This window comes from Panthera pardus, unplaced genomic scaffold (assembly GCF_024362965.1).
Source record: "Panthera pardus isolate Hobbes unplaced genomic scaffold, ASM2436296v1 HiC_scaffold_17, whole genome shotgun sequence".
NCBI classification, from domain to species: Eukaryota; Metazoa; Chordata; class Mammalia; order Carnivora; family Felidae; genus Panthera; species Panthera pardus.
This window is the reverse complement of record NW_026526732.1, coordinates 139,221,697-139,235,213: the sequence shown is the minus strand read 5'-3', so window position 1 is coordinate 139,235,213 and position 13,517 is coordinate 139,221,697. Positions and strand designations below refer to the sequence as shown.

Here is a 13,517-nt window from a genome sequence, read left to right as displayed (position 1 = left end):
AAGAATATCATCAGGCACTTTCTCCAGCCCTCTTCCCTCCCTCCACACCCAGTGAGAATCTCTTCTTCTCCCTGACACACCGACCTTCCTATTCCCGTCCCCTTGCATGGGCCCCATTACAATTACTCCAAAATTGTGGCCTTGACCCTTAGTCTTTCCAGCCATGTAGTCTGTTCCCCACAGCTGAGTCAGTTTCTGTGTCCCAAGTATTAATACAAGCAGAGAGGATCCGATTGGTCCAGGTTTGGTCCTGGGTCTTTCCCCAATCTAGTTAGGCTGAAGATGTGATGTGATAGATTCTTTGACAAAAAACAAAATGATGGTAAATAATGGATAACTCTAGTATTTCTGGTATTAATGTTCAGCTCTGCCAGACTTTATGAATGACTCTGTGTATTAGTTGTCTATTGCTGTATAACAAAATACCTCAAAATTTAGCAATTTTTAAAAATTTTTTTAAGCAATCTGTACACCCAATATGGGGCTCAAACTCAACCCCACAATCAAGAGTCACATGCTCTGCCAACTGAGTCAGCCAGGACCCCCCCAAAATTTAGCAGTTTAAAACAACAAGCATTTATTATATCCCAGTGAACCCCCGGGAACCATTTAGCTGGGAGTTTCTGCCTCAGGGTCTCTCATGAGGTTGTAGTCAAGCTGGTCTCTGGGGTTGCAGTAACATGAAGTGCGGGCTGGGAGACGATCTACCTACACAATAGGCAGAAAGCCTTGGTGCCTCACTGACTGTTGGCTAGAGACCCCAGTTCCTGGCCATGTGGGTCTCTCCATAGACTGAGTGTCCTTAGGACATGGCAGCTGGCTTCCCCCAGAATGTGTGATCCAGAGAGAGCACCTCAGATAGAAGCTGCTGCCTTTATATTCTCACCTCAGAAGTGGTAAACAATCACTTCTGCCCTATTCTGTTGGTCACCGTGGTAAGGTGGGTGGGGTGCATAAAGGTGAGAATACTAAGAGGTGAGTCTACCTGGGGACATCTTGAAGATTAGTTACCACACTCAGTCAACAGACACTTATTCAGTATCTACTTGTGTGCCAGGTGCTAGGAATTCAGAGCTGTGTGACACAGAGTTTCTATCCATGAGGGGCTCTCTGTCTAGTGTGGGGAAGCCTTAGAAAAACAGACCACCATGTGTCCCCTGAGCTCTCCCCGCTGTCCAGTCATCTTTCACACTGCCAGCATACTTATCCTCATAAAATTCAAATCTGTTCATATCAGCCTCTTATTGAAAGCATCCTCAAGTGGGTCCCCTTTTTGCCTAAACAGGTTTTGTTTTTGTTTTCGATTTTAATCACCACCACAGTAACAAATACTTTTTTTTTTTTCTGTAGGAAGACAAAATACCATATGATTTCACTTATGAGTGGAATCTAAAAAAACAAAACAAATGAAGAAACAAAAAACAGAAACACAACCATAAATACAGAGAACAAACTGGGGGTTGCCAGAGGGGAAGGGGACGGAGGGATGGGCAAAATGGGTGAAGAAGAGTGGGTGATACCGGCTTCCAGTTATAGAAAGAATAAGTCACAGGGATGAAGGACACAGCGTAGGGAATACAGTCAATGGTCACCATAAGAGCATTGTATGGTGAGGTAGGAGCTACGCTTGTGGTGAGCATAGCATAACATACACGGTTGTTAAATCACTGTGTTGTGCACCTAAAATTAATGTAACACTGTGTCAACTATACTGCAATAAAAATAATGAGAAATTTTTTTTTAAATTTTTTTTGCAACGTTTTTTATTTATTTTTGGGACAGAGAGAGACAGAGCATGAACGGGGGAGGGGCAGAGAGAGAGGGAGACACAGAATCGGAAACAGGCTCCAGGCTCCGAGCCATCAGCCCAGAGCCTGAAGCGGGGCTCGAACTCACGGACCGCGAGATCGTGACCTGGCTGAAGTCGGACGCTTAACCGACTGCGCCACCCAGGCGCCCCAATAATGAGAAATTTTAATCATTGCCACAAGAAGAAATATACACAGTAAAACCTTGGTTTGTGAGCACAATTCATTCTGGAAACATGCTTTGTAATCCAAAGCACTCGTATATCAACGTGAATTTCAAGAACCATTGGCTCAGTTGTGATCATGTGATGTTCGCCGTCATGTACTAATCGTATTGCAAGACCTCGCTCATTTATCAAGTTAAAACTTATTAGAAATGTTTGCTCGTCTTGCGGAACACTCGCAGAACAGGATACTCGCAACCCAAGGTTTTACTGTATATATTTTTAATTGAAGTGTAGTTGACATATGGTATTATATTAGTTTCAGGTGCACAACACAGTGATTCGCCATTTATATACATTATGAAGCGATCACCAGGGTAAATCTAGCTACCATCTGTCCTCGTAGAAAGTTGTTACATATTATTAACTATATTCCTATGCTGTACATTGTACTCTCATGTCGTATTTATTTTTTATCACAAACCAACACATATAATAGATGCATTTATAATGAAAACAAATTTCACAAAAAAAGTTTACCTCGCTACCTGTGATATATTCAGGTATTTTCGATTCCAGGCTGTTTCATTTTTTTCTGAAAGCGAGTCACAATCTCATGAATTTTACAACCTACTGAATTGTGACCTGCAGTGTGGAAAGCAACAGGCTAAAAAGTCGTCCAGACTCCCTGCCAGGAGCTACAAAGCCCCCCAGCATAAAGTTCCTCTCCCTGGAGTTCTCTCCTATTTAGAGAGCTCTTACTCATCCTTTAAAACCAGGCTTGAAAGTGTCTCCTCTTCCCCTCTCTTCTTGGATAGAATTGCCTGCTCCCTCCTCTGGCCCCTAGAGCATTTCACTTGGTAACTATCCGTCCGGCTCTAGGGCCAGCCCCGGAGTCTACAATGTATTTTCATGGAGTCTCTCCAAAGTATGTTTAGGTAGAAAGACATGGAGCAAATTAGCATCACACAAATGATGATGTTGCAAATGAGCGATGTGCAGGTGGAGGGTGTCGCGCACGTGGGTTTCCTGTTGATGGAGCCGCGTGCTTGCAGAAACAGGATCCCTCCCCCTGAGGGCCACAGTCTCGCCCGCGCGTCCATCTCAGGTACAAGTAGCACCGGAACTTGCCGCTGGGGTTCATTGCCGCGGTTCATTTTAGCTGCTCAGGTCTCTTTCTTTCTTTTTTTTTAATATATGCTTTTTTCATTTGTTTGTGTTGATAGGGACAGCCTGGTGAGAAATGGAGCTTCAGGCAGCACAGATAGAAAGATCTATCTGCACCCGCCCTGCGGGGTGGGGGCGGGGAGGGTTTCCTTTCTGAAGTGGTATGGAAGGAGGGTTTTGAGGTTTTTGAATATTTTCTTCTAAGTATCTAAGAAAGAGATTTGTTTGCCCACATTTACACTATCTTGGCAGGGTAGCAACCTGACAAAATATTTTCTGGTTGGTTTTGCCTTTACGTGGTTTTTATTTTTTTGAGGGGGAAAAGAATCTACACCTTGGTTAAATTCTACTGAAACACAGTGGCTGTTTTCTTTTGACTTAAGGGTTGATGCCAGTAAGATGCCTAGGTCCAGCCTCTTGGGAGCTGCTGATAGACCATTCTGTGAGCCATAACCAGAAAAAAAAAAAAAAAAAAAAAAAAGACATAAGCAAAAGCAATTAAATTATTCCTTCTCCAGTATTCTCATTTCTGCATTTGCCAACGGCTGTAACTGCCCAAGGATATGTTGACTTGGTTATGGTGTGTGCATATTTGGGGGAGGGAAGTGAGGGGTGAAGACAGACTGTAAACAGATTATTACTGTAGAGTATGAGAAGTAGAATAATAGAGGTATGTATTGCATGCAGAGAGAAGGGAGTCATTTACTCCCAGCAATATTTTTCAAATGAGGGTCACCTCTATTAGTAGATCATGAAATCCATTTACAAGGTAGCTAATAGCATTTCTATGTATTTAAAAAAAATTTTTTTAATGTTTATTCATCTTTAGGAGAGAGAGAGTGGGCGGGGTGGGGGTGGAGGAGCAGAGAGAGTGGGTGACACAGAATCTGAAGCAGGCTCCGGGCTCTGAGCTGTCAGCACAGAGCCCAATGCGGGGCTCGCACCCACGAACTGTGAGATCATGTCCTGAGCTGAAGTTGGAGCCACCCAGGCGCCCTGGTAGCTAATAACATTTCTAAAAGAGACTAGACTGAAATACAGTTGACAACATAGGGGTTAGGGGCACCAATTCCCCCACACCCTTCAATGTGTAGTCAAAAATCCATGCATAACTTCTGATTCCCCCAAAACGTAGCCACTAACAGCATACTGTTGATGGGAAGCCTTGCTGATAACATAAATGGCCAATTAACACATACTTGGTATGTTATATGTATTACGTGCTGTATTCTTTTAAGGTGTTTTTTTTTTTTAATGTTTATTTTTGAGAGAGAGAAAGAGAGAGCAAGTGGGGGGTGGGGGTGAGGGGAGAGAGAGAGAGAGAGACCGAGGATCCAAAGAGGGCTCTGTGCAGACATCAGAGACCCCGATATAGGGCTCGAACTCATGACCCAGTGAGATCGTGACCTGAGCAGAAGTGAGCCACTTAACCGATAGCCACCCAGGGGTCCCTTACCGTGCTGTATTCTGACAGTAAAGTAAGCTAGAGAAAAGAAAATCTTATAAAGAAATCTACAAGGGGGGGTGCCAGGGTGGCTCAGTCGGTTAAGTGTCGAATTTTGGATCAGGTCATGATCTGGCAGTTCTCAGGTTCGAGCCCTGCATCCAACTCTGTGCTGTCTTTGCCCTGAGCCTGCTTGGGATCCTCTGCCCCCTCCTCCCTCTGCCCGTCCCCCGCTAACTCTGACTCTATCAAAATAAAATAAACTTAAAAAAAAAAAGTGGGTACCTGTGTGGCTCAGTCGGTTGAGCGTCCAACTTCAGCTCGGGTCATGATCTCACAGTTTGTAGGTTCAAGCCTCTGTCAGGCTTGTGTTGACAGCTCAGAGCCTGGAGCCTGCTCTGGATCCTGTGTCTCCCTCTCTCTGCTCCTCCCCTGCTCATGCTCTGTCTTTCTCTCTCAAAAATAAATAAACATTAAAAAAAATTTTTTTAAAGATTCCTCTCTCTCTCTCCTCTGCTCACATTCTCTCTCTAAAAAAATAATAATAATAACAAAAAAAAAATTCATATGAAAGAGGGGCACCCAGCTGGCTCAGTCTGTAGAGCATGTGACTCTTGATCTGATTTCGGGGTTGTTAGGTCAAGCCCCACTTAAAAATAAAAGAAAGGAAGGAAGGAAGGAAGGAAGGAAGGAAGGAAGGAAGGAAGGAAAGAGAAAGAAAGAAAGAAAGAAAGAAAGAAAGAAAGAAAGAAAGAAAAGGAGGGAGGAAGGAAAGAGAAAGGAAAGAAAGAAAAAGAAAGAAAGAAAGAAAGGAAGGAAGGAAGAAAAGAGATTCATCAGGAAGAGAAAACACGTTTACAGTGCTGTACAATAAAACAATCTGCATATCGGTAGACCCGTGCATGCTCTTCAAACCCTTGTGGTTCAGGGATCCACTGTGTATCAAGTTGCATCCTCCATGGTAAATTTAGATATTTTTTCCCAAAACCTTTGTTTTAGTTACATATTTATTGCATGGTAATGTGAGATCTATTTCTTCGGAGTGTCAGGCACAGATGTTTGAAAGCCACTGCTTGTAGGGGATGGAAGAAGGCACCCCCAGAGGAGGTGGCATTTGAGCTGGGCTTTGGAGAATGGTGGACGTGCCCCCAAAGAGGAAGGGCATTCCTTACAGAGGGAAAAGCATACGCCCACACTGGGCAAGTCTGTTCCGGGGCAGGATGTTCCCCGTGACTGCACCGCAGGGTCCTGGGAGATGAGAGGCTGCAGGTGCTTCTGGGAGGCAGGTGGAGTAACTAATGGACCACTTGGCAATATAAATGTTGGCACCCCAGCCCTCCCCAGAAATTCCAAGTCTCTGGTAATGGGTTTGGCCTTGGGAATCTGTATTTCTAATACGCTTCCCTGGGCAGTGAGGTGCTGATGGGGGTGTGACGAAACCAGCGCTAGGTTTGCAGAGGTGATTTTTGTAGTAATTTAGATAGAAGGTTGAATGGAAGGAAGTAACATGGGGAGGCCAAGCGAGACAGAGATGAGGACCTGAAGTGAGGTGAAGGCAGTTGGAGAAGAAGGGCTGCATTTGAGGGAGATTTTGGAGGTGGGTTGCATGAGCTAAGGGAAGTAAGAGAATGAGAAGGAATCGTAAATAATCCTAAAATATCTAGGGGGTTGGTCTATGAACACAGAGACTAGAGAGACCACATTCAGAAGGGGAGAGGATTACTGGAGTTTTGATTTGTGCCCATGGCAGGGCAGGAACAATTCAGTTTTCACCATGCCCCATGTGAACCTTCAGAGCATATCCGTCCTTTGCTCTGATTGCCTGTCTCTGAACAACCTTCTGATTGTCTTAGAGCGGACTCAGGTTAATCTAACTCACAAGGGACTGATACATACACACCCAACTGCTGGTTGACCGGTATGATTTACAGTGAGGGATGTATACACATTTGCAGGTGTAAAAGTACTTACGCCTTTGTTCAGGGTATCAAAATACCTGGAGAATGGAAGCAGTATTTAAAAGATTTAGGCGAGAGAGAATTGTATGGTTTGCAGAGTGTTGCATGTGGGCTCTAAAAATGCCTGATTAACTTTGCTGTGCTCAAATACGAATGTGGCTCTTCAGTGATCAAAATACTTTGTGGAGGTTACAGTGTCTACACTCCCTCTATCTTAGAGGCTGACTTTCTCATCAGATTCTGAGGGTGCTTTAATTTTTTTTAACGCTTATATATTTGGTGGGGGGGGGGGGGGGGGAAGGACAGAGAGAAAGGGAGACACAGAATCCGAAGCAGGCTCCAGGTTCTGAGCTGTCAGCACAGAGCCAGACGCAGGGCTGGAACTCACGAACTGTGAGATCATGACCTGACTGAGACACCCAGGTGCCCCACTGAGGGTGCTTTAAAGCAGGAACTTAAAGCCTATGAGACTCCTCATCTACTGCCTCTCTAGTTCACCATCCTCCTGGGCCTGGTGGTGGGGAAAGAATGCTCTGTTTAGGAGAGGTTAGGAGTGCCGGCAGAGCACCAGAGAGGCTGGGGAGTTGGTGACTGACACATCCCAGCCATGCCTTCCAGCCACGTGTGATGTCCTCCTTAACCTGATGACTGTCCTCCCCCTCACATACTCTGTGGGGAAGCAGGCTAGATGTGTAAGACAGCAAGGCCAGTGGGAGTGCTGAATGCCTTTTTTTTTTTTTTTTTTTTTTTTTTTTTTACAGTTCTGTTATACTCCTTATCCTTGTACTAGAAGCTTGTAGGAGTTCAGACTTTTTAAAATCTGTCAAGGAAAATAACCAGCTTGAAATATGTCATGACTAGAATAGCCTTAGTCTCTACAAAGATGATTTAAAGTGTTTATATTCATGTATCAAATAATGTAGGCAAGGTTTTGAAAACAGTTGTAATCCAATAAATTGCTTGTTTGGGATTGCTTTGAAAACAGTTCCACGTTACTTCTAATGATAGTATTAACAGTCACAAGAATAATGGTAACTATTATTGGATATTACTATATATCAGGTTCTTTTTCAAAGTTTATCTATTTTGAGACAGTGTGTGCACATGCATGAGCAGGGAAGGGGTAGAGAGAGGGAGAGACAAAATCCCAAGAAGGCTCTGAGCTGTCAGTGCAGAGCCTGGCACGGGACTCGATCTCAAGCACCATGAGATCATGACCTACGCCAAAATCAGGAGCCAAGCCGGATGCTTAACCACTGAGCCACCCAGGAGCCCCACTACATATCCGGTTCTAAAGCAAGGATTTTGTACACCTGACATCATTTAACTGTCCCTCCACCAACCTGAGATATAGGTATGTTACCTTCATGTTACAGATGAAGAAACAAAGGTAGGAGAAGTTTGAAAAGTAGGCAAAGAGATCACTTGGCTAAAAAGTGGCAGTGATAGAGCTCTAACTCTTGAGAGTGGTGGGGAGTGGGAGGAGGGAGAGGAAGAACCATTGGCTTCTTTTGCCTGTGATCCATTGGGCAGTGGTTTTATGTGGTTCTAGGAGACTTACTGCACTCCCTTGATATGTATATGGTCTCTAGTTATAGATTGATTTCATGTGTTCTAATGCATCTTGTAGACTGGGCTGTTTTTCTTTTATCCCACAAGTACCGATTGTGAGCTAACTACGTACAAAGTACTCTGCTAGGCCCTCAGAGAATAAATAGTAAGCCCTTGAGGAGCTCCCCGTCTAGGAAGGAACATGAGAGAGAGATTAGGTTGAATCATAGGAGACGGCCGTTGGGAAATTACATGGTACGTACTAAAATAAATCACTGATACATAATTAAAATAAGGCAACATGGTATTAGCTAAATATTGTGACCTCTCATACCTTTCAGCTACCATGCTACACATTTTGCATGCACTAGTTCCTGAATCCCTAAAATAACTCTCAGACATGATTATAATTGTTCCATTTTATAGATGAGGAAGTAGAGGCTCTGAATGGTGACATGAGTTGCCCAGAGCCACATACCTCGGATGTGACAAAGGTAGAATTTGAACCCAGGTCAGCCTGAGTACAGAGCCAACGCACTTAAGCCCCAGAGTATAAGTACTTCTAGAGGTACAAATAAAGGTATATGCCTTATTTATACACATTGACCATTTAAAAATTTTTATTTCACAAACACTTTATAGAGCACTTACTCATCTGATATATTTTGGTATTTCTGTGATCAGGACACATCTGGTCATGCATATCGCTACTTACTCTCAGCATTTGCACTCTTCCCCTTCTGAGAATGGCCCACCAACCAAGGGGAACATTTGGAGAGAAAAGACAAACAACAACGACGACGACATGTATTTCACCTTGTATTATGTGGACATGGAGCCTTTATTTATGACGTGTATTTGGAGGCACAAACACATGCTAGAACATTTCAATTATAATTTAATTTCTTCCTTTTTTTTTTTTCCTATGTCCACTTGCCCTTCTTTCTAAATCACACACAGAGATGGGAATCACAGGAATGACCATTTAAATTGTACATACTTTGCAGGCAGTACTATTAAAGTGATTTGTATATAGTCAAGCCACTAAGAACTTTCCTCTTAAAAAGCTTCCAAATCGTACATTCGGATACCAAAATCCTGTTGATATAAACCACAGTTTAAAATTTTATGTATAAAGGCATATCCCTTATTTTAAAATGTTTTTTTTTTTAATCACATGGGAAAAAATAAAGTTTTTATTTTGTTGTATTATTTAACGATGTCCATTTTGGTGGTGATCTGGTGAATCTGAGATTCTCCCCACTGCTGTTCTGGGATTTTGCAACACACCCCAAAATTTAAAATTAGATTTGACAGCTGACATTCTCAAAGTATGTTGTCACAAATTAGAGGGCTGTCCCCTCTGCCTGTGCCACAGTATTGAACTCTGTTTAAAACAGGAAGGAGGGTTTGTTCCCAAGATCCTTTTTCAGGCCTTGAAGAGGGGGGAGTTTTAGCATCAACCTGACTTGGGGTTCCCCACCAGCCCTTATGAGATTGATGACCCCAGGCAAATTACTGAAATCATTGGGAGCCTTAGCTGCAAAACCAGGACGATTAAACCTTACTCTACAGGCTTGTGTGAAGGTTTAGCCAATGATGTATATAAGTGTGTAGGTGGTACTTAGTAGGCTCCCAGGAAATGTCGGTGCTCTTACACTTTGGACATTCTTTAAAAATCCTGCAATGCCCCACACTCTTTATAAGTGTATAAATTCAGTTCTGTTTGGCGATCTTTTAAAGTCAAAGTTGTGTTTCTTTGGGGTTTTGGGTGACTCGGGGGAATAGCTTCCTGAAATCCATTAATATTTCATTGGAACTGTAGAGCAACAGCTGTAGAACTTGCTTGGTAGGCCCTAATTGCCATGAATAATCCATGAACTCTTTTGAAATGTAATTCTTCGGAATGGGTATTATAATTAAATTCCAGCCAATCCAAGGGCACTTTAAAACATGTTTAAAAATTTCCCAAGCCAATTAGAAAACTGGTTGGTCCAACTGTCGAGTGTAGAGAAATATGCTAATTTATGCAAAGACTACTGTTCCAGGAAGGCCCTGACTGAATGTGAAGCACCTTTTCTGAGAAAACACCTCGGTGATACTATGTGATACTAAATCACTGAATATATTTTTAAGGCATGTCCAAATACAAAGCATACATTGTGAATGACAGAACAGCAGTTACTAGGGCAAGATGTGGTTTGTTTTTTAAAAAGATTTTGTATCTTGAATATGACAACATTGTATGCCAACCTTTACATTTTTATCTTGTGCAACATAGGTTAGTTACAGTATCCTTATAAAAGCAAGCAAGGTGCACTAGTGTTATGTTTTTTAATCCTAAGGGGGTATAGAAACTAAACAGTTTCCCTTAATTTAAATCTAGAGATAATTGTTATTTGAAACTCACCAAATATCTGGGGGACATGGGTCTGAATATTCTGTTTATCCGCAGGACTCCCACTGCTCTATGTATTACAAACTAACTTAAAAGAATTTGGAACATTTCTGGGGCTTACATATGGAGTTTTTAAAAATCCAAATCACCATTCTCGTCCAATCCATCGTTTACCTGCCCTTGATGTTTATTTAAAAGAGAACGAGACCCCCACTGTATTTTTGTGGGCATTTACAGGAAAAGTAAATATAATTAACCTAGACACAAAGGCACCCCTTCCCAATCCACACTATCATAATTAACATTTACATAAACGCTCTGAAGGCTAGATGGTTTATGGAGACGTCTCGACAGTTTGAGATTTGAGATTAAAAACGGGTGGTAATTATACTTGCACCAAAGAGTGTTAAAAGAGTGGGTAGCTCCCTTTTTAAGACTGGGAATCATTTAATGAAAATTCCACAAATGTAGTAATAAAGGATATCTACATAAAGAGAAGGCAGTAGGAATTGGATGTTTTGAGAGTGACTTAATCAGCTCCTGGCCTTCATCTTGGCCGCTGAAGTTGTGTTGTGTTTTGTTTCTTTTTAATGTTGACTTACAGATATCACAGATAAGGTTTCACAGCATTCCGGAATGGGAAGAGAGGGTGTTGCAAAGGAAAGCCTAGTACATTTAAAAGTTAGAATGAATCAGTTATTTGCCAAATAACTAAGTAAAAGTGTTGTTTTAGTTTTAAAAAAGGTATATGCAAAAAAAGAGTATTTACTGGTCCTAATCAGAGTTCTAGACAAATATTGTGGGTTTTGTTTTTTAACCCCCCAGCGCCCTCCTCCCCCGTCGAGCTAAAACTGGTGTGTGCGTGCGTGTGTGTGTGTGTGTGTGTGTGCAGGGCGCCTGCAAAGAATAGCACGCATCTTGTAGATCTTAAAAAAAAAAAAAAAAAAAGCCAAATAAACCTGTTTCTTGAATAAACCAATACATTTCTGAAGTTAAAAAGAATCCCAAAGGAAACAGGAATTGACAGCTTGGGAGCTTGATTTTTGGAAAAAAAATTTTTTTTTTAATTAAAAAACCCCTAATCTCCACATTTTTTGCTAGGCGAGAACCGAAGTTTGGAGGTAGACGAGCAGGCGAGCGGTTTGCCCGGGCGCAGAGCATGAAGGCCGGGCGGGCGCGGGGAGCGGGCGCCCGCCGCCCGGCGCGGGGGTGAGCGAGAGAGAGAGCGGAGCGCGTGTGGCCGGCGCCGCTCGGCCGGGAGCTCCCGCGCCCGCGCCCCGCGCCCCGCGCCCGCCGCCGCCGCCGCCGCCGCCCCTGGTGCGATGGCGCAGAAACCCCGTTGACAAGGCACTGCTTTTTCATGACGGTGAGTTTCCCTTTGAGTGTATTATAATTTTGTGATAAAAATTTCAAGGAGAAAAAAAAAACACACACAACCTCCTTCCTCTGCCTCTTTCCTTCGGGGAGGGGGAAAGCGAGGGAGGGGGGGCTGGAGATCTATCTCCAGACAGACAGAAAAGAAAGAGGAGCAAATTAAACACCGAGTTGCCAAAACCAGGATATTAGGTTTCAGCCCAGAGAGCTATTGGCTAAGGCTGTGTTTTTTTTTTGGGGGGGGTGGGTTTGTGGGTGGGTGATGGTGGTGGTGGGTGGATGTTTAATGGACACGGAGAAAAGGGGAATCGAGTGTTTATGCCTTTCCCAGCGCCGCCCGGGCCCCGGGAAGACCAAGTTCAGTGTCTCGGGCGGGGGCGCGGGCGGGCAGGGGGCGGCGGGGCTGGGCTGGGGGTGCCTCGGCGGGGTGGGGGCCCCGGCGCCTTTTTTTTTTTTTTTTTTCCTTTTCCGCGGATGCAAATTTCTGGAGCGGGGAGAGGGAGAGAGCCTGGGAAGGGGGGGTGGCGTGGCGGTTGGTGGTGGGGAGGAGAGGGGAGGGAAGCCTTTTAATGACTCATTGATTGAGCCGGTTTAAAATTAGTTGTGTGCGCGAGTGTGAGTGTGTTTTCCGCCCCCCGGAGCCGCCGGGAGCCGGGAAGGAGGGAGCGGGGCTCGCCGTGGGGAGGACGGCGCGGCGAGGCCGCGAGCAGGGGGCAGGGAGGGCCAGGAGTGACGGCGGGCGAGGAAGAAAAATAAGCTTTTCCAATCTCCTCCCCTCGGTTTTCCCCCCCTCATTTCTTTTCTCTCTCGGAAGCTCTTGGGTGTGAATCGCATTTTCTTTCTTCTCGGCAAAATGGACCCCGCGTCTCGGGAGGGGGAGGGGAGAGGGTGGGGAGGGAGGCGGCGGCAGGGACCGGGTTCCTTTTTCACCCTGGCTGCTGCTTCCCTCCGCTTCTGCGGGCGGCCGCGGCGAGAGCTCGGAGCCGGCCGCCGGTCCCAGCCGGGGCCCGGTCCTGCGCGCGCCCGCCGGCGGGACTGGCTCTTCCCGGCCGCCTCGCCGCCTGGCTCCGGAGCTCCGCCGAGGACCCGCGGCCGGGCCGGACCAGCCCTCGCGCCGCGCCGAGGACCCGAGGCCCACCCAGGCACTTTCTGTCGGGCCCGCGCGGCCGGACCGAAGAGACGAGAGGCTGTGGCGGCACTGTTTTGGCCGAGAGCGCGCGGGCCCGACGCGGTTCGCGCCCCCCGAGTCGCCCCGAATGCGGGATCTTGAGGGGGGGGGGGGGCTGCGGCTGGAAGGCGCTAAGATGGCGCTGGGCCTGGCCCGTCGCCAGGGCTGGTGGCGCAGTTGCTCCGCGGGCGCCATCTTCCCTGGCGGCGCGGGCGGCGCCCTTCGCGGACGCTTCTCCGGCCCGGGCGCCGGGAGGGCGAGGGCGACGGGGAGCCACGCTTGGGGTGCAGAATTCTGTAAATGGGGCCGGAGCCGAGGCCGGGGCCGCCTAGCCTTGGCCTTCCCCGTGCCCCCGGACCCAAAAGACGAGGAGGCTGGCCCGGAGCGGGAAGGGACCGGGGCCGGCGGCGTCCTGCTCCTTAGCACTTGTGTTGGAGGGAAGAAGTGGGGCTTGGGGTCGGACCTTGCGGCCGGCGGGTTCCCTC

At 45.8% G+C, this 13,517-nt stretch overlaps 1 protein-coding gene across 3 annotated transcripts in view; it reads left to right on the top strand.

Annotated features, from left to right (window-relative positions):
- The window catches only part of BICRAL (BICRA like chromatin remodeling complex associated protein), a 110,297-nt gene that overhangs the window by 17,361 nt on the left and 79,419 nt on the right, over positions 1 to 13,517 (top strand). For all 3 annotated transcript variants that reach the window (XM_053905005.1, XM_019457142.2, XM_019457146.2), the window contains exon 2: positions 11,592 to 11,856. The gene's annotated coding sequence lies outside the window, so the exon portion shown is untranslated. The remainder of the gene's footprint in view (positions 1 to 11,591; positions 11,857 to 13,517) is intronic.